Source organism: Chrysoperla carnea, chromosome 1 (genome assembly GCF_905475395.1).
Source record: "Chrysoperla carnea chromosome 1, inChrCarn1.1, whole genome shotgun sequence".
Lineage (NCBI taxonomy): Eukaryota > Metazoa > Arthropoda > Insecta > Neuroptera > Chrysopidae > Chrysoperla > Chrysoperla carnea.
This window is the reverse complement of record NC_058337.1, coordinates 129,043,960-129,063,297: the sequence shown is the minus strand read 5'-3', so window position 1 is coordinate 129,063,297 and position 19,338 is coordinate 129,043,960.

Genomic DNA, 19,338 nt, shown 5'->3' with positions numbered 1-19,338 from the left:
CGATCACATTTAAGATTTCAAGCTTTCTCTAACTCCCGTAGAAATACTTCAAAACTCTGAATAGCACAAAATATTTTTTTACATGTCAAATATTCGATAGCTTTTACATAATGTTTGTAAATATTGATAAATTTCGGACTTTTAAAGTAATATAGACAACATTTTCTTATAAATATTCATAAAATAAAGAGCGAAAATATTAGCATAATAGCATAGAATTTAACTTAAAGCTTACATGTTAATAAAACTCTTTCACGTTAAAATGCATGTTGATGATACCCGCTATTATAATTTTTAATGTAATACGTCAATATCACCTCAATATACATGAAATACAGGATGCTTAAAAATTGTCAAAGTTTGATGAGGGACATCATGTTTTGATATCAAATTGGACCTATAGTCCTTCGGGTTTCTTTATTAACCAATTTCGATCCTAAATGGTAAGAGATAAAATAACACTATAAATTATAATGTTTTTATACCATGCATATATGTAATATGCAAGTTTAGTCCCAAGTTTGTAACGCTTAAAAATATTGATGCCACGCAAAAAATTTTGCTATAGGTGTTCATAGAATCAACTAATTAGTCCATTTCCGGTTGTCCGTCCGTCCGTCCATCTGTGGACACGATAACTCAAAAACGAAAAAAGATATCGAGCTGAAATTTTTACAACGTTAGAGATAGAACAAAAGTTTAAATGTAAAAAATGTTCCTTATCAAAAAATAAACAACTTTTGCTTGAAACATTTTTTGGTCAACATCACTGTTTACCCGTGAGGCGCTAATTAGGCGGAAATTTTATAGTATCAGTTATGTGTGTGACATGTATGTATGTGTTATGTGATAAAGAAATAAACACTGGCTATGCATGGTATTTCAACAATTAATTCAGTCAATTGTTTGTTTTCACTTGTTCCTCATAAAATAACTAACAAATTTTTTTCAAAAAACGTTAACTTTCGGAGGAAATGCGACTTAAAAATATGTCATTATTTTATTTAATAGAAAGAAAATACGACTAAAATTTTTCGATAATTGTAGATCAAAGTCATGGAAATATCCTCTATTGTCCTTGACAACTTTTGACAAAAGCATTTTTCCGTAGTTAGCGTGTTTTTTAAGTCACATTTCCTCCGAAAGCAGGATTCAGGATCAACTTTCTTATTTAAAGTATTATTCAATTTCTTACCGCTTAGGATCTTAATTGGCTTTTAAAGAAACCCGAGGAACTTAGTTCAATCTGATGTCAGAACATGATATCCCCCATCAAACTCTGCAACTTTTGTTCAATTTATATTAGGTATATTGGTTAACTACAAAACAAGGCATTTAAATGTATAGATTAAACTGGCCCACCCAGTATATATTTTCTTCGAATATTGTTCAAGTCAGTAAAGATACATGATGATGTTGCAAAGAAGGAATCTTTATTTAAAGTTAAAGTTTACATGTTTCACTAATAAAAGTTTTTGGTTTCATCATAATTACACATAGAACAAGCAGCAAGTGAAGTCGTAAGTGAGTGAAGTATTAATAATAACCGCATTCACTCATTTCATAAAATATATAGGTTGGCACACTCTAAAACTTACATTAGGCAAGACACACGAACTCTTGATCATCTCGTTACATAAATTTCATCCATCATTCTTTGTATGAAGTCAGAGAAAAATAAGAGAAAGTGGTACATAATGATCCCTCGTTGTTTTAAGTGAACCATTAAAGTCATCTACCAAACTATGGTAATCGTGATAAAATTCATCGTTGAAGCGATTAAAAGCTATTTGGTGTTTCGTAGCAAAAGTATTAATTTTACTTTGATCTACGGTTCGACAAATTTAACGTAAAATTTCCCTTTTTTGCGTTATTTTGCGAAGGATGGTTGTTTTACTTTTAGCTTCTGTTGGATTTTAATAGTATTTTAATGTTTCGATAGGCGTAAAATAAATTTTAAGATCGGTTTTTATGACGATATTCAAATATGTGCTACGGATAAAATGATTCCCTTTATATAAGTTAAAATGATCCCTATTTTGTGTGTTAAATGTGAACTAGGTTTAGTAAAAAATCGCAATGGGATTATTTTACTCACAACTCTTACACGGTCGACAAAACGATCCGTATTTATTAGTTCTAAAAATTTGAACAAATCCAAAGAAATTGGCATATCAAAATTGCAACACTTGAATTAAGAAACCAAATATTTCGACGTTATATCTCGAATAGTTAAGCCATAAATTATATTTTTTCTTAGGGGGATTATAGGACACCTTACCTTAATTTGTATATTCTCTCATTCGCATAAATCTTAACTTGTGTACAAGATTAAGACTGTGTAAGATAAAGATACAAAATGTAGCTTTGGTTTGGTCTGTTTTTACTTCTCATGCACATAGTTGTCGAGTTTCGTAAAGGAAAAAAGAATCTTCTTCGTACAACTTCGGTTCTGTTTGAGTTCCAAAATCGCACTTATTTATCGGTCAATAACACAAAGGTGAGAATAGAGTGAGTGACTCGGATTGCAGTGTTGTCAATCAGTCAGAGGCCTGTATCTTACGATTGCGTCTCGTTTTCAAAAACACCTTACCCTTTCCGGAACCTTCCATTTGAAGGATTCCCAGGTTATATCAAAGCTCTATCATTTTCTCGATTTCCATTTCCACTACTTCTTGGAGACCAAACATATTACTTGGACGAATTTCTTCATTGTGGCATTTTTAAACCCTCATTGTTATGACTTGATCTTTCGCCATAAATTTTGGGTAAAGTCGTGTTACCGGAGAATTTGATGGGAGATAAAGGGATCCAAGACCTGCACACAGATTCTTCCACCTGAAAAGCTGCGCTTCTCTATATTTTCCTTCACTTTGACGTGGCTAATTGAATTATGTTCTAGGGTTGTTTTTAACTTTTGCCTACAACCATGGCTGCTCTTCTTATTGGACAGCTTTTCGATTACAGTTTACTGCAACCATTGAGTATCTCAACTCGGGATACTCGTCCCGAGTAGAACTTTTTCAAGCACAATTTTGCGGAAATTTTGATTGAAAACTTTAACAAAAGACACTATGTATTTTACTCACATTCGAAGCAAACAAGTCATACATCGCTTCGACTTATGTTCATAATCGCGACATACACACGTCTACCATCCAAGTCTGTCTGTCTGTCTGTCTGTCTGTTGGCCCATCATCCTGTACCTATAGATGATAACAATGATAATGATAATGATAATGTTGTTGGTTCGACAACGTTCTCATTGTACACTTGAACTAAGTACAAGAATAACTTTTAGTTGCTGAACAAAACGATGAGATGATAATACCACCACCCATTCATGTAAGTACTACGATCATTGCCTAGCGAATGGTATTGTCGACACATGAGTACGAATACTAATTACTAGTTTGTACAATCTTTTGCATCCCATCCGTACATATACTTAATGGTTTTTGAAAAGTAATGAACGTTTTGTATGTGGATATATGAGTGTAAAGATACTCTCATTTAATAGTTCAAAGTAAGTATCGATATTTTATAAAACGCGATCGTAGAAATGTGGTTTGAACACGGTATGAAGAAAGTAACCTTAAACTTGTGAATGTCGATGTTAACTTGAATCTTATAAAATGTAAATTTTTTAATCAATGCATTATATAAAATACTCGAGTGATACCCACTCGCTTCGCTGGGTTTAAAAGTAAAGATCGATAAAGATTGCTCTCACTTACCCCCTTTCTATAACACTCGAAATAATAGTAAAGATTGTTTTACACAGGTAAAATATATGTATGGTTTTTAGTTTTTTATAAGTCGTAATTATTCATTGAGTCTATCAGCAAAGATGACCGTGAAATATTTCATATTGACTATTTTTACAGAAATCTGTAATTTATGGTAATGTCAAATGTCAAATTAAAATAATTTTTTTAACATTTTTTATTAATATGTCTTTATAAATTATATCTCATGTGTTATTCTGAAATATTAGCGATATTGCTGTACAGTTTCATTAAAAACTATTCGCTAGTTTTAGCGTGAAAGCGAAACAAACAAACAAACATGCTTTAACATTTATTATATATAGAGATTGTATTTTCTAATACTAAAGATAGGTTTGAAAATTAATATTCAAATCGTAGTTCTTTGCTGGGATTACTAGATTAATAACCTAAATTGTAATAATATCGTTTGAAGAATGTTCAGTTTAGTACGTTGTCTTTTGCGTCAAAGTGCATTGTCTTTTTAACTTCGGTTTTTGGTGCTTCCTCGTAATTTCAAAAAAAGCTCCTTCTCATGTGATAGATCGTTAATTTTCCGTTTAAGACAGTGCACTTCCAAATTTGATATGCTTTGCTCCGGGTGGAAACGCATTCAAGATTTTACTTACTATGTTTCGAATTCGTATACTTTTCTACGTATTTGGAACAAGGCCACAGTATTTGAAATGGGTAGCAATCCTCAAAGTTCTGTCAAGTTTTCTTGTGTTATTAAAACAATTTTATATGTGTTTTTTTTACACCCGGATTTTTGAAACTACTGAGTTTTACCCATCTATCACAACTTCGCGGAGTATTCTCACCATTCTGGCTGCTTGATTTGCTAGCTGAGCTCTTCTGCATTAATTGTTGCCTTCACATCAGGATTTCAAAGAACATAGGTATTAAATCTGCTTGGCAAATTTAATGATGGTCCATGATAACGATTTTGTGAAACTTAGAGTATCTGAGACCTAGTAGTTTCAATAATTATGGCTTTAAATGCTGACTTAAGACCCGAGTACTTTGAAAGGTTTCGAATCTGTTTGTCGCTTTCGTGTATTAACCTGAGTGGTACATGTACTGCTAGGATTTCTACATGTAAAACTCTGAAACCATTCTTTGCTCTTTACGAGTTAAGGATATCTTTTTAAATATACTCTTACTCCTGTTTCTAATCCTTGATTGCATATGATTTTTTAGTGCATCTTGAATTGAAACTGGAAATGAATAACGGCTGAATGTTAATTAGAATTGAAGATATTTTCTCCCATAAATGCTGTTTCTACGGCCGTGGTTTTAGTTTACAAATTAACTTCTTCTCAATAAGAAAAGGTCTCTTTGATAGCCATATAATAATTGTATCATTAACAAAAAAGAAAATTTGATAATGTGTCTAGACACATTTCAAATAAATTTCAATTTGTATTTGGTATAATCAAATCATGAACACAATTTTCTTTGAAAAATGTTTATATTGATTTTCTTTTTATCAAAAACATTAATTTAGCCCTTACGTTAACGACAACTTAATTTCAAAATTCAAAATTCAAAATATTCGGCAGTTTTATCCAGCAAAATGAATAACTTTATTTGTTGATCATACTACACACCCCACTTAATTACGCCTCTGTAAGATTTTTGTAATTTAGTGTAATTTTAAGTTTTCTTTGTTTTGAACCCCCGACTAAAAAAGGGAGTCCTATAAGCTTAACGTGTCTTTGTATCTGTGTATCTGAGTGTCTGCCTGCGGCATTGTAGTTCCTAAACAGATGAAGCGTTTTTAATGTTTCTTTGAAGGGAAATTGATAGAGAGGGTTTTTAGCAAGGTTTCAAGAAAATCTCCTCAGCCGTTTATAGATCATCACCTCTTTTCTAGTTTATATCGGGTATGGAACCCTAAACTCAAACGTGAAACTTAGTGAAGAACACTCTCAAGATTGTACAAAACCATGCATGATCGATTCATTTGTTGCATTGTAGCTCCTAAGCTGAACAAATTTAAATGTATTTAAAGGCAAGTATCTGCGGATCTGTGTATCTGAGTGTCTGCCTGTGGCATAATAGTAGCTTTTTTAGTTGTTTCGACTACGAAACACTAAACTTGAAACACAGTTAGAAGAAACAAAAACTAAATTATGAAAAATTAATAATTTCAAATAAAACTAAATGAGTTTTTCCGTTTAGGAGCTACGATACCACAGACAGGCACACAGATGCAAGGACAAGTTAATGTTATGATACCCCTCTTTTTAATGACGCCAATCATTTTTGTTTTCGTGAGAATTTCAATGCATAACTCGAATTTATTATCGCCCCTGAAGTGATACTGTTAATTTTAATATTCGTTGTGTGCGTAGTCATGATAGGGACAATAAAATCGTTGCCAGCGCTTCCAGTGTTCCAAAATTTTGGCTTTAAAGGAGCCTGTTATCACTAATTTGCAATTCTTTACATGTTAATGTTATAGATAATGTCAAATTAAATTTATTGAAAAACACTAATTAATGAAACTGAATGCATTAAAAATTATGAAAATAAGAAATCAAATTTCACAAATATTATTTTTCAAATGTAAATTATCATAATTATTTATTTAAATTTGTGTGATAATAATATTAAATTTTCAATGTAAGTCATAAATACAATCCATACAATTATATATGCATCCATACAATTCTATAATTAAATTAGTGTATGGTTACCATGGAAACGCCTCCAAAAAAAATTGTTAGTACATGATTGTAATGTGACTCTATGAAAATTATATATATTGAATAGGATAAGAAATAAAATTCCCAATTTTATTTGCTTAGTGAACTTTTATTTTTTAATATTTTAATAATTTAAAATATTAAAAAATAAAAGTGGGCTAAGCAAATAAAATTGGGAATTTTATTTATTATCCTTATTATGGAGTTCCACAAAGTAATGCTCTCTACAATAAAATATATTGAATAGTATATGGATAATATCTATTGAATAAATGTGAAATTGAAATACATGTAAATAATAAAACTCATACTTTCAATTATAAATGATGAATATGATCATAACGACGATATACCACTAGTTTGATTGACATGTAGGCATATAAATATCACGAGTATGACAGAATACATCCGTTAACCAATGCATCTAAGTAAGAGACGTATTATATACATGTGTTGACCGCCACTCTCTGCAGGCATACTGACAACAGAAAAACTTTTGTAGAGCATAAAAGACATCAAAGCTACGATACAACACACAACACTTTTGCAGTTTCATATAACATCTATAATACTTCTTACTTAGATACATTGCTTAACGCATGTACTCTGTCATACTTGCGATAGTTATATGCCTAGATGTAACTCGAACTAGTGGTATATAAATTGATATGTATGTCTAGTTTCTAATTACTTTACAATATTATAAACGAAGTAAATGTTCTGAATATATATATATATATATATATATATATATATATATATATATATATATATATATATATATATATATATATATATATATATTTGGTTAGTAACAGAAATTAAAATTTTAGGGGTCTGTTTTAATTTTACAAATAATCTTCTAATAATATTAAATTTAATATTTAAAGAAACCCACGATATAAAATCAGGCTTCATTGATTCATCTGAATGTTTTTTTAAAGGTAATTTTATCGAGTGTTCTTAGCTAATAAAGACACATTAAACTTATAACAATCCTATTTTTAGTCGAGGCGCGAGGGTTAAAAATTTAAATATCAATACAAACAAAATCATGATTTTTTGTTTGCAATTGGTTGCTTTGTCAATCAAACGAAATAAATTAGGAGAATAAGCAAACAATTTTCAATCATGTATCAGGTGTTAATTATGTGAACTAAGCTCACATTTCGAGGAATTCGATCAAATGAATTTATGACACAAGCAAAAAATTAATCTATAATAAATAAGAATTATACACATCTAAAAAAATTAGTCAGGTTCCGTTGTGATACCGAAAAAGGGTTGGCCCACCCCCGGCCAGTAATCCATGAACCATTTGGAGCTGTTTAAGAACAGCAGGAGAGCTTTGACGTCGACAGACTTTAGGTCCACGAGGTCGTCAAAGAGAGGCTGGCTCAGGTAAGTCCATCTCCTCATGAAAAGATCTCGGCAGTGGCAAAGAAGATGAGACATCTCCACCTCCTCACCACTGTGACAACTCCTGTAGTACTCCATATAAATGTACGATTTTCAAGAAATGGAAAGTACAGTCCCCAGAGTACAGTCCAGATTTCGAATTGAGTACGGAACACTTTGATGCTCCACACCCAGAAAATTCAAAAATGTAGCTCATATCAACGTATCATAAATGCAGCGTATCGTCGTTTATCTAGTGGCAAAACATCATCATCTGGATTGGTTTTTTTCTTAAGAGGTTTAGGAAAACTATACGGAAAAAAGTGATAAAAATTGCGTTCTTGATTTAACGGACTTCTATAGAAATTTTTGCCAAAAAAGTACTAAAATCTGATTCAAACTAAAAAAGGGCAAAAAACTTCTATTTCCGATTTCTAAAAACCGTTTTCTAAAGTAATATTGGTTCAAAAATTAAGAAAATCTGGTTCATATCAACGTATAAGCAACAACTTTCAAAATATGAGACTGGCTGTTTTTGGAAATTTTTGAATTTGAGAACTAAGGAATCAATTAATTAATTAAAAAATATGTTTTGATGGAAATCTCAAATCGTTTGTCTTGATTTTGTACGATTGTGCTAATACAGCTACGATAAACGCCTTTACCATCATCCCTATGGCAGCCCACATATTTAATTGTAATATTTATGGTAATCCCCATCATTAACTATGATAAAAATGGATACTACTTTTTACTACAATCCTCAAGTTTGAACCTGTGCACATTCAAAGTAATCATCAATTGTTAATCTTATAGAAATTAGAAAAAAATCTACATAGAATCTTTTCAACAACAATATTTTATAATATAAATATTCACGGAACAACATTGCTCGTGTCTATAATTAAAACTATTCACGTCAAAAGCAAACCTTATTATCAGAATATTTCCTAGAACTTTATTGTAAATTGTATCGTCTATATATATTGTCTGCATAAATAATTATTCTATTATATACAAAGTCTCCAAGAAAATAAATTTTTTGATGAAAATATCTATTCGTTGTGTGCGTACTCATGGTAGGGACAATAAAATCGATGCCAGCGCTTCCAGTGAAAAATTTTGGCGATAAAGGAGGCTGTTATGACTAATTTGCAATTCTTTACATATAAACATTATCGAAGATAATAAATGAGTACTCTAGGATATATCGAAATAAATTTCGATTTTTTGATCCAAATTTGGATTCCACAATCCAAATTCTCTAATAAAAAATTGCAAAATCAAGGTTGAATTTCTAAAAATTGTTAATACGTTATAAAAATAAAGGATTATTTATTTTTATGATTTATTTATAGTTTTTTAATTTAGGTTTGATTTGTAATTTTATATTTTAAACGTAAAAAAATACTCGAATGGGCTTGCGCACAAGTATCACGCTCATTTGTCAGCACTAGTCAACTAATGGAAGTTGATTGGCTAGCGCCACTGATACTACAATTTGACAGATACTATGAACAGTATAAATTGTAAATACACGAAAGTAACATTGTGCAGTCCGCCACCAAATTAGCAAAGAGTAACATTCACTAGCTAATTCTTACTGATGATGACTACTTGGTAGTCGAAAATACGTATTTTAAAAATACAAAAAACTGATCTGGGAAATTGGGGCAAAAATCGCAATTTAATTCTTTACATGTTATTGTATAGAAAATGTCAAATTAAAATTATTTACTAATTAATTAAATTTAATGCATTAAAAATTGTGAAAATAAGAAATCAAAATGCACAAATATTATTTTTCAAATGTAAATTATCATAATTATTTATTTCAATTTGTGAGACAATAATATTAAATTGTCAATGTAAGTCATAAATGCAATCCATACAATTATATATGCATGCATACAGTTCTATAATTAAACTAGTATATCGTTACCATGGAAACGCCTCTAATAAAACTCATACACGGTGCGAATCGAACTGAATATATTTTTTTGCCGTTGTTTTAGATACTTGACTTCTAACATTGAAGTAAAACTAAACCTGACTGAAAATATTTAAAACTATGACCAATTCTAAGTTACTTATCTTTCGTACTACTTTCGTCAATTAAGGAGATATTTTAGGATTGAATAATACTATTGATTTCAACCAAAACTTTTTTACAATACTAGGTAAGTTTGTAATCACCTTAAACTGAAACATACCGTATATATTAAACATAATAGCATAACAAGTAGTAGGTATATAAAATAATATTCAACTATATGAAACTTAGTAATTTCCACTTTTGATTAAATAGCAATTTTCCATATAAAATGAAATAGTAATTTTCCCATACAAAATTGTATAGAAATTCAATTATGATTATCAAATATTTAATAACAATTATTATTGGATACCTGAATGTACGCCAATGCAATGGAATCAAAATAATAAAGGTAATAAGAAAAAAGAAACCGAGATAATTTATTATCTGATCAAATCATTTATAATCCACTCATCTTAGTCAAGAGAAAGATTCATCCTTGGAACGGAAGAAGTCGATTATTTGTAACGAGCTTTAATTTGATACAACAAACGTTGTCTCTAAAGGCACATATGGTCACGCCTGAGCGTCCTTAAATATTCATGGTCAAAGGTAGCAAAAATCAGCTTTTTGAGAGTATCTCGTTTCCTTTGCATTTAATTGTATTATAGGGTAGCGAGCTCGATTCCCACCGTCGCAACAAAAATTAATTTAATTAATAGTTGTGATGGGCTGGTGTAGTGCATGGTATATGCATGAAGGAGGTGCACTCAGCCTCTGAAATTGAGGAGCTGATAAATGAAATTATCAGCGGAAAAGTGGTAAAACACATGGTATCACAATGGGTACTATAGCCTAAGTGTGTCATGAACAGCCGATATAACCTAACCGTTACCTAATCGTATTTACATTTATAATAAAAGTTGTAGAGGGTAAAATTGTCTAAAATTTCGACTGGCCTTTTGACCTTTTTTTATACGTTGAACCTTTTTTGAAATAGAGCAGAACAAAGAAACGATAAGTTGAGAGTACTTGTGCTATATCGGGTATCCTACAAGCACGACTTGATTGCTGCAAATTAAGATTATCACATTTTACTATTTTTAGGTTACATAGAACATAAAACTAACGAACAAGGGCCGAAACATAACTACACACAACAAAAAAATAGTAAACATCACCAAAAACCTTAAACATTTTTTCCTTAAATGTTTTTACTTCACGTTTTCATAAAACTATAAAAGAAAAATGGAATACGAAAAAAAAAACATAAAGTAACGTTGTTTTTTTTTTTGTTGTTGTCTGCCACTAGGGAGATACAAAAATTTGACAATCTTTACCAAACATATTTTCTGCACGCGTGAATATACTAAACACTAAAAATAAAAAAATTGTACACATCGACTCAAACGTGAGTTGATTGTTAAAGCTAATCATTTGGTTACAAACATTGAATGTAAAAAATATAATATAAAAAAGTAAATACGTTTTTCTTTTTAGGAAAAAAAAAGAAGGAAATCAAAAGGAAAATAGAAAATTTTTAATATACTAAATAAACAGTACAAGCATAGGATATTTTTTGTATTGTTATAATTCTATGCGTTTGATGTCGGATAAAGGATTATCATAAGGTAGCGGGTTTTCAATTCGATATTACATTTATTTTCTGGAACTTGAATAAATGTAGACTGTAAATTCATTGATTTTAAAAATTAGAAATTTAAGGTGGAAATGAATTTTTTTTATACTCATGTTGACTAAGACTGTCCACTTGTGAAAATGTGAACTTGCAAAATGATACTTTATTTTCTGAGCGACTAAGTCTTATTTAAGGTAGTACCTACACGAAAGTGATATTTCAAGAATTTCTCAAAAGTCAGATTATAAAATATTTAATTCATAATACACATGCTGTTAAAATTAGAAGATGATTTACCATGTCCATGAGATATTAGCAATTAAAAGTGACGCAATTTGTACGTGTACATGGGAGAAGCGTATAAAAATGACAAATTTATATTTATTTATCAATGAATGACGTTCACCATCTCTATGAAAATCTAATATAATGTAGAATACTATATTTTGAATAAAAAAAAAATAAAAATTATTTACCATATAGTTTCGATAAAAAAGTTAAATAAATAACTCGTTTTAGCGATGAGTTTTTGTGGAGAGGATATAAAGACTAATAGTAAAGGTATATATCATAGTGTGTGTGTGTATACGTATAGGAGATATAATAGTGAGTAACTACAGTCTTGTGAAAATAATATATGGTATATGTATAATAGTCATAGCACAGTTAATGCACCGAATGATAGTATTAGTCCAAAACTTTTTGACTGGACTGTCGCGGAGGAACTACCTTAATGCAAAAATGTTTTATTTTAGTTCGAAACTGAGGTTGCTATTGACGTGATTAGCAAAGCTTATTGCGTTGAGTAGGCATTTTTTTTAATATATCAAGACTTCATCGATAATTAAAAATTAAGTCTGTCTGTAAAATTTAAAGTCAACTAAAAGAAGGAAGGCCTTATCTATTGACTGTCTTTTTAAACTTGGCATCGTCTTGAAACTCTTCAGACTAAGACAAGGTCCGTCTCGCCAAATTAAAAATTGCCATCTTGATTTGAAAAAACACTTTTTTTTGAAGTCTCTAGCAAGGCCTGCGTTCTTTCGCATCAAAACCAAATAATTTATTCAAATACGCTTTGTTTTTTTAATGCTGGCTTAGTTAGAACTGTCGTTATAATCCCCTCCTCTTAGTCAAGAAAAGGAGTCAGTCTCAGAATTTAATGGAATGGACTGAACAATTTTACGAACCTTTATTTTGATAGTACGAATGCTGTCTCAAAAGTTCTTGGATATTAAAAACTAAAAGTCTGCGTAGTAAAAATTTAAAAGCCTGTTTATTGAGCAAATCTCGTTTCCTTGGCCTTTAATCGTATTTATATTTACGTTGAACCGTTTTTTGAAATAAGCACGAAAGGATAATTTATAAATATTTGTGAGTGATCTGTTATCCTACAAGCATAGCTTGATTGCTGCTGAAGCAAAATACCACACCGTTTGGTACAGCAATAAAGCCTCTACCATTTCCAATAAAACAGGTTCCCCAAGCCGAAAAGTAACACAAGCATTGAAAGAAACTTATAGGTATATAGAGATCATGAAGTATAATGGACTGATCTTCACGATTGACCTTGCACTAAGCCTTAACGTACGTAAAAGATGATTGGACTATTGGTCATGTATCTTGAAAGTATATCTTATTGGTTAAAGATGAGGAAACTTAGAGAAATTATAAATGCTTTGGAATATTATGAATAGAAAAAATAAACTACTAATGTTTGTTATGTACAACTGTTGAATGTATTGTATAAAAAGATTTAGATTTTTATGTGATTTGATATAGGGTTTTGTATCCTTTTAAATAAAATACAAAATGTTAGGTACTTACGAATTATTTATACGTTTATTGGTTAATTAATCATTGTTATACAAAAATAATAATATAAATTATAAATATAGCTTCATTTCCTATTGAAATTGTACGAAATTCATACATATATACCCATATAATATATCTTCTGTATATAAGTTTTGTATTTGTCGCCAAGCAAGTACCAAAAAAGTAAACAAATTAGGTATATTTAGTTCTTTTATACATCCACTGCTTCATTTTCTTAATTATTTAAAAGCTACCATTTCGAAAACGAATATATGAGCTCATCATAGTTAAATCAACAATTATTCAATTATTCAATTCTTCATATTTGACTTTCAGAAGTTTTAAAGTGTTAAAATTAATATTCGCTCACTAGAAAAGATATAGCAAATAAAATTTCTAAGTTACCTTGCTATTTTATTTTTGTAAAGAAAAGACATATGCTTTTTTGTGATTTCCTAACCACAAAACTGGTTAAAGCTAACAATTTTCGAAGAATTGTTAGATTTTTTGCCATTTTCTAATTTAAAGTAGTAATCTATCTCTTACCCTTCAGGATCTAAATTGACTATTAAAGCAACCCGGAGAACTAAGTTCAACCTGATGTCAGAACATGATATCTTCCCATTAAACTCTGCAACTCTTGTTTAATTTGATTTTTTATTGGTTTAATAAAAAACGAGCTATGGCTAACAGATGAAAATGTTTCACTCTGTATAAGATAATTTAAATTATTGACTCAACTGTGTAACATTCCTAGTTAATTTTAGTAGAATACAATTTTGAACACATTCGGATTTTTTGTGACACGTTGTAGAGTTTAATTTGATAAGAGTACACATTTTAAGAATATACATTTTTAAAAGTATAAATCTTATTGTAAGTAAAAATATTTTCAAATATATTTATTTTTAAAATAATTCTTAAGTAGAAATGTTTATTAATAGGTGGTAGGAATTTTTTATACCATGTATATGAAATATACCAAGGTATACTGAGTATAGTACCAAGATTGTAACGCTTAAAAATATTGATACTATGAACAAAATTTTGGTATAGGTGATATGTCTGTCTGTATGTCGTCTGTCTGCCGTCTGTCTGTCGTCTGTCTGTCTTCTGCCTGTCCGTATGTCATCACGATTACTCAAAGCGAAAAGAGATATCATGCAATTTTTACAGCGTGCTCAGGACATAAAAAGTGAGGTCGAGTTCGTAAATGGACAACATAGGTCAAATGGGTCTTGGTTCCGTAGGACCCATTTTGTAAACCGTTAGAGATAGAACAAAAGTTTAAATGTTCCTTATAAAAAAATAAACAACTTTTGTTTGAAACATTTTTTCGTAAACATCACTTAATGTGACAGAGTAATCAACACTGCCTATACATGGTATTTCAACAATTAACTCAATCAATTGTTTGTTTTCACTTGTTTGGAATAGAAAAATACAGGAAGAATTCCTTTTGTGCTGTTAGAAATATAAATAACGAACTCTTAGTTAAATAAAATATATTCTATGTTTTTTATTAGTTTAATCGAGTATCATAAATTTATTCCTATATTAGATGCTGTAAATGTTCAAAATTCTAAAACATAAACCGGTTTTTTGTTTTTCTTGTTAAATATTTTTATTTAAAGAAAATAAATATGTTATCTTTTTTCAGGTTTTTATATACACAAGTAAAGATAATTTGATTTACAAAAAAAAAGCCCACATTCTACGATCTACGATCACATAAAAGATAATTTAAATTCTTGACACAACATACACTGTGTAATATTCATGGTTAATTTTAATAGAATAAAAATTCATCATTTTGTACATACCAAAAAACATTGTATTTTTTTTATATATTGGAATCTATCTAGAGAGTGTCTAAAAATTTATTTTATAACCTATCGAATCATCATCGATTTCCTTTTTCAGAGTATCGACCTACGAAGATTTCAAATATAAAATCATTTGTAAGCCAAATTAGAAACGAGTATCGTACTATATTTATAAGAGAAATTACGATTGGCCAATTCATTCTGATGATGACTACTTGGTAATCGAAATACGTATTTATAAAGAAAAGATATTATCTAGAAAATTGGGGCGAAAACAATTTATACTTGCACCAACGTCCGTTTGATTTAAAATTTGTTCAACTAGGATATTTCCTCTGAGAGACCTATCTGATATCAACTTAACACTAGCACCAGCAGCCGCCTATCTTTGATTCTGTCGGAATATCGAGACTCAGCTGGTATAAAGATTTGATACCAACTTGACACTAGTTATTGACTAATCGTTTATTAGAAAATCGATTGAATCACTGAGAATGAGACATTGATAGACCATTCTGATAACAATCTGAAAATAGTATATATCTTCGTTTGATTGAAAATACTTTCAAATTCTAAGATTCGGCTGGCACACCGTTCTTGCACTAAGTCTATTGAACCAAGTTATCAGACCAATACTAATCTGTTCCTAATACCAGTCTCCGTCTGATTGAAATTGCGTTAAAATGCCGCTTAGTAGACAGGTCATTTAGTTCTCAATCCAATTTATATTAGATGGAGTACACTTTGACCATAGGGTCTGTTGAGATACTGAAAAATGGTTGGTCCATCTCCGGCGACTACTCCCTAAACTACTTAGAAGCTGTTTAAGAATAGCAGGAGTGCTTGGACGTCAATCTAGTTCAGCTCGAAGAGGTCTTGAAAGAAAGGCTGGCTCAAGCGAGTGGGAAGAAGTGGAAAATAACAATGAAGATGCGACATATTTTCCTCCTCCTCCTCGCAATGACAACTCCTGCAATAGTCCTGATGCACTGGTCTTTTTCCCGCCTAGCCACTATGCTTGTAGAGTCAAATTTAAACAATATAAGATCTTCGAAACGCCTTCGATTGCACCTAGACCATAGCCATCCAATGATAGGCATTTTTGTTCAAATACTGAAACTTGTTTAATATATTACCACGAAATAATTCCACTATTATAACAGCCTCCGCCTGATACATTACACGCCGTGGCTCATAGACGGTAGCAGATAGATACACTTTCTGTTCAAACATTTATGTCGGCTTGCTATCGGCATGGCTACGTGGATAACTTTAAACAGTCTACTTTCGTAATTTACTTTAGCATTCTAATCTAAGACCATTAAGTACATAGACTAAGCATCGCCTATTTTCCAGTACAGTAAGAGGTGTGCCAACATCTGAGGTAATTGCTGGGGTCAGTTAGGGACATTTATCAATAAACTACGTTTATGAAAAGAAAATAGGGATATTTATCAAAAAACCATACATTGAAAGTCAAATTTTCATATCGCAAAATGTTTTACATAAAGCATCGTGAAAAATACTTATCACATATCACTTTACATTTTTTTTCTTACGAATCTACCATGACAATTATGACAGCAACACTTTGTTTTGATATTTTCACACCGCCGCCATGATGGATTTGATCCAAGCATTTACCTCAGTTCTTGGCATACTTTAAATCGTTTGACGCTCAATTCATGTACTTAATGATCTAAGATTCGAATGCAAATCAAGTACCTTTTATTTGCAAATAAACACTATAAGTCACTTTTAAAGACATCCATACATAGAGGATACACACCATATATTTTATATATTTTAAAATATTTATAGGTTTGCATTTTTTAACATCAAAGCTGTAGTGATATATGATCCCGTTAAAAGGATAAATGTAATGTATATAATATCCTTCTATCTACTTCTTACATATATACATGTGTATATACTTGTATTTCTATATAATATAAATGCGAAAGTAAGCATGTTTGTTTGTTTTTTACGCTTTCAAGCTAAAACTAGCGAATGGTTTTCAATGAAACTACACAGCAATATATCTCATACTTCAGAATAACACATGAGATATAATTTATAAAGATATATTAATAAAAACAAAAAAAAAAATTAATTTAATTTGACGTTACCATAAATTACAGATTTCTGTAAAAGTAATCATTCGACATTACCATAAATTACAGATTTCTGTAAAAATAGTCAACATAAAATATTTGAAGGTCATCTTTTCTGATATACTCAATGAATAATTACAACTATTATACATTTAAAAAAATAGAAAACCATACATATATTTTACCTGTGTAAAACAATCCTTACCATTATTTCGAGTGTTATAGAAAAGGGATAAGCGAGAGCAATCTTTATCAATATTTACTTTTAAACCCAGCGAAGCGGGTGGGTATCACTTTAGTATTCTTATATGTATATAAGTAATAAGACCAAGCCACAAAACCAAACCGAATAGGTTTCACTAAATTTTTAATAGAAAACTGTTTCTTTATAGTAACTAGCTAAATTTTATATGCATAAAATTTAACAAATTTTAAACATTTATTTTCCGATAAATATTGACCTCCTGTAATTTTATATTTCTTGATATACTACACAGTAAAGATTGATGTCGAAGTCAATCAATTGGCAGGAAAATGGTGTATTTCCGAAATGAGAGGAACGTTGAGATGTACTTGTTAAGGTGATCCAAATTGAGTTTCCTAACTTTTCTAAGCTATATTTTTATTAATTAAGTATACTCCACTTAATATGAAAAATGATGACATCCAAAAAGCCGCCTCTAAACATTATGCAGCAGTTTATTCGTTCTAGATAATTTTCTACGACCTTGATTTGTCTCCGCCTGGTTATTTGGCTATAACCTGGCGGATATTAGCTTTTACGATTGCGTTATCAACACTGTCTATATGGTACTTCAACAATTTACTCAATCCATTTTTTTTCACTTGTTTACTTTTAATTTTACTCTTCTTGAAAACATTTTCGATTTAAAACTGTCTTAAGAATACGCCTTTAAGCTATATCCATCGATTCACAGGACACTCTCTTTTTGTCGTCTCGGAAATTATAGACCAGATGTCTGTCATATTAGTTATTTTGTTTCGTCAATTATTTCATGTTCTCTGGACTGTCACCACGATTTTAATGATGTCACTGTTGTTCAAATCAGTTACGTTTTTTATTTATAGTGGATGAACTAAACGGCAAGCAACAGACATGTGAAACATATATCTTCCGTTCTTCGAATAAAAATATCTACACACTACTAAATTAGTCTACAGAGTATATGAATAATTGATTACAGTCAATTCGTATGCTTCACTTATTTTACTGGAAATTATAAAATCTGTTTTCTATGAGACTTTGTTTAACTATCAATATTTAAAATCTAAAACGAAAAGAAATTCTTGGTCTCGATGCTTTATTGAATATTTATAAACAATAGAAGTGTTAGCATGCAATACACTCGCATATATTTAAGCCAAAAAGTAGTAATTTATTTATTTATTTAAGATAAGGCTGTTTCTTATGAAAAAAACGATATGTGGGGAGTGAAAAGGATGATATCTTACTAAAGATTGTTACTATGCCGCAAGTATGTTGTAGATATTGTCAGTTTTGTATGTGAATTCAAAATTCTGAAGATCTTGGCCCCAAGAAAAATAAACTACTTCTAGGTTAATTATAAAAGTTGGTTCACACTGTCGAAATATCACTCACCATCTTTATAAAAAGCTCTATCAATTAAAATTTTATGTTTGAAGTAAGTTTAAGTTAGTGGAGGGGAAGACTATTGTGTATGAATCATCCGCTGGTAAAGCATAAGGCAAAAACTCATTTCGCTACAAGCTCATATACTCTTGCCATGCATATAATCGAAATTTTTTTGACAATACTATAGCGGTGGAACGTATTTAAATGCTCCGGTAGGAAAAATATTGATTTCATTAAGTTTAAAACCTACAAAGATCCAAATTTTCTCGTTTTAGGGTTTCGTGCAAGGATTTTAGTAGATTTTCTATTGGAATCTTCGAATATTTATCCCATTTTTCCGAAATTGATTAATATAAATGAATAAGATAAAAAAATTCTTAAAATGCTTACTTACTCATCTCGTAAGTAATTTCTAGAC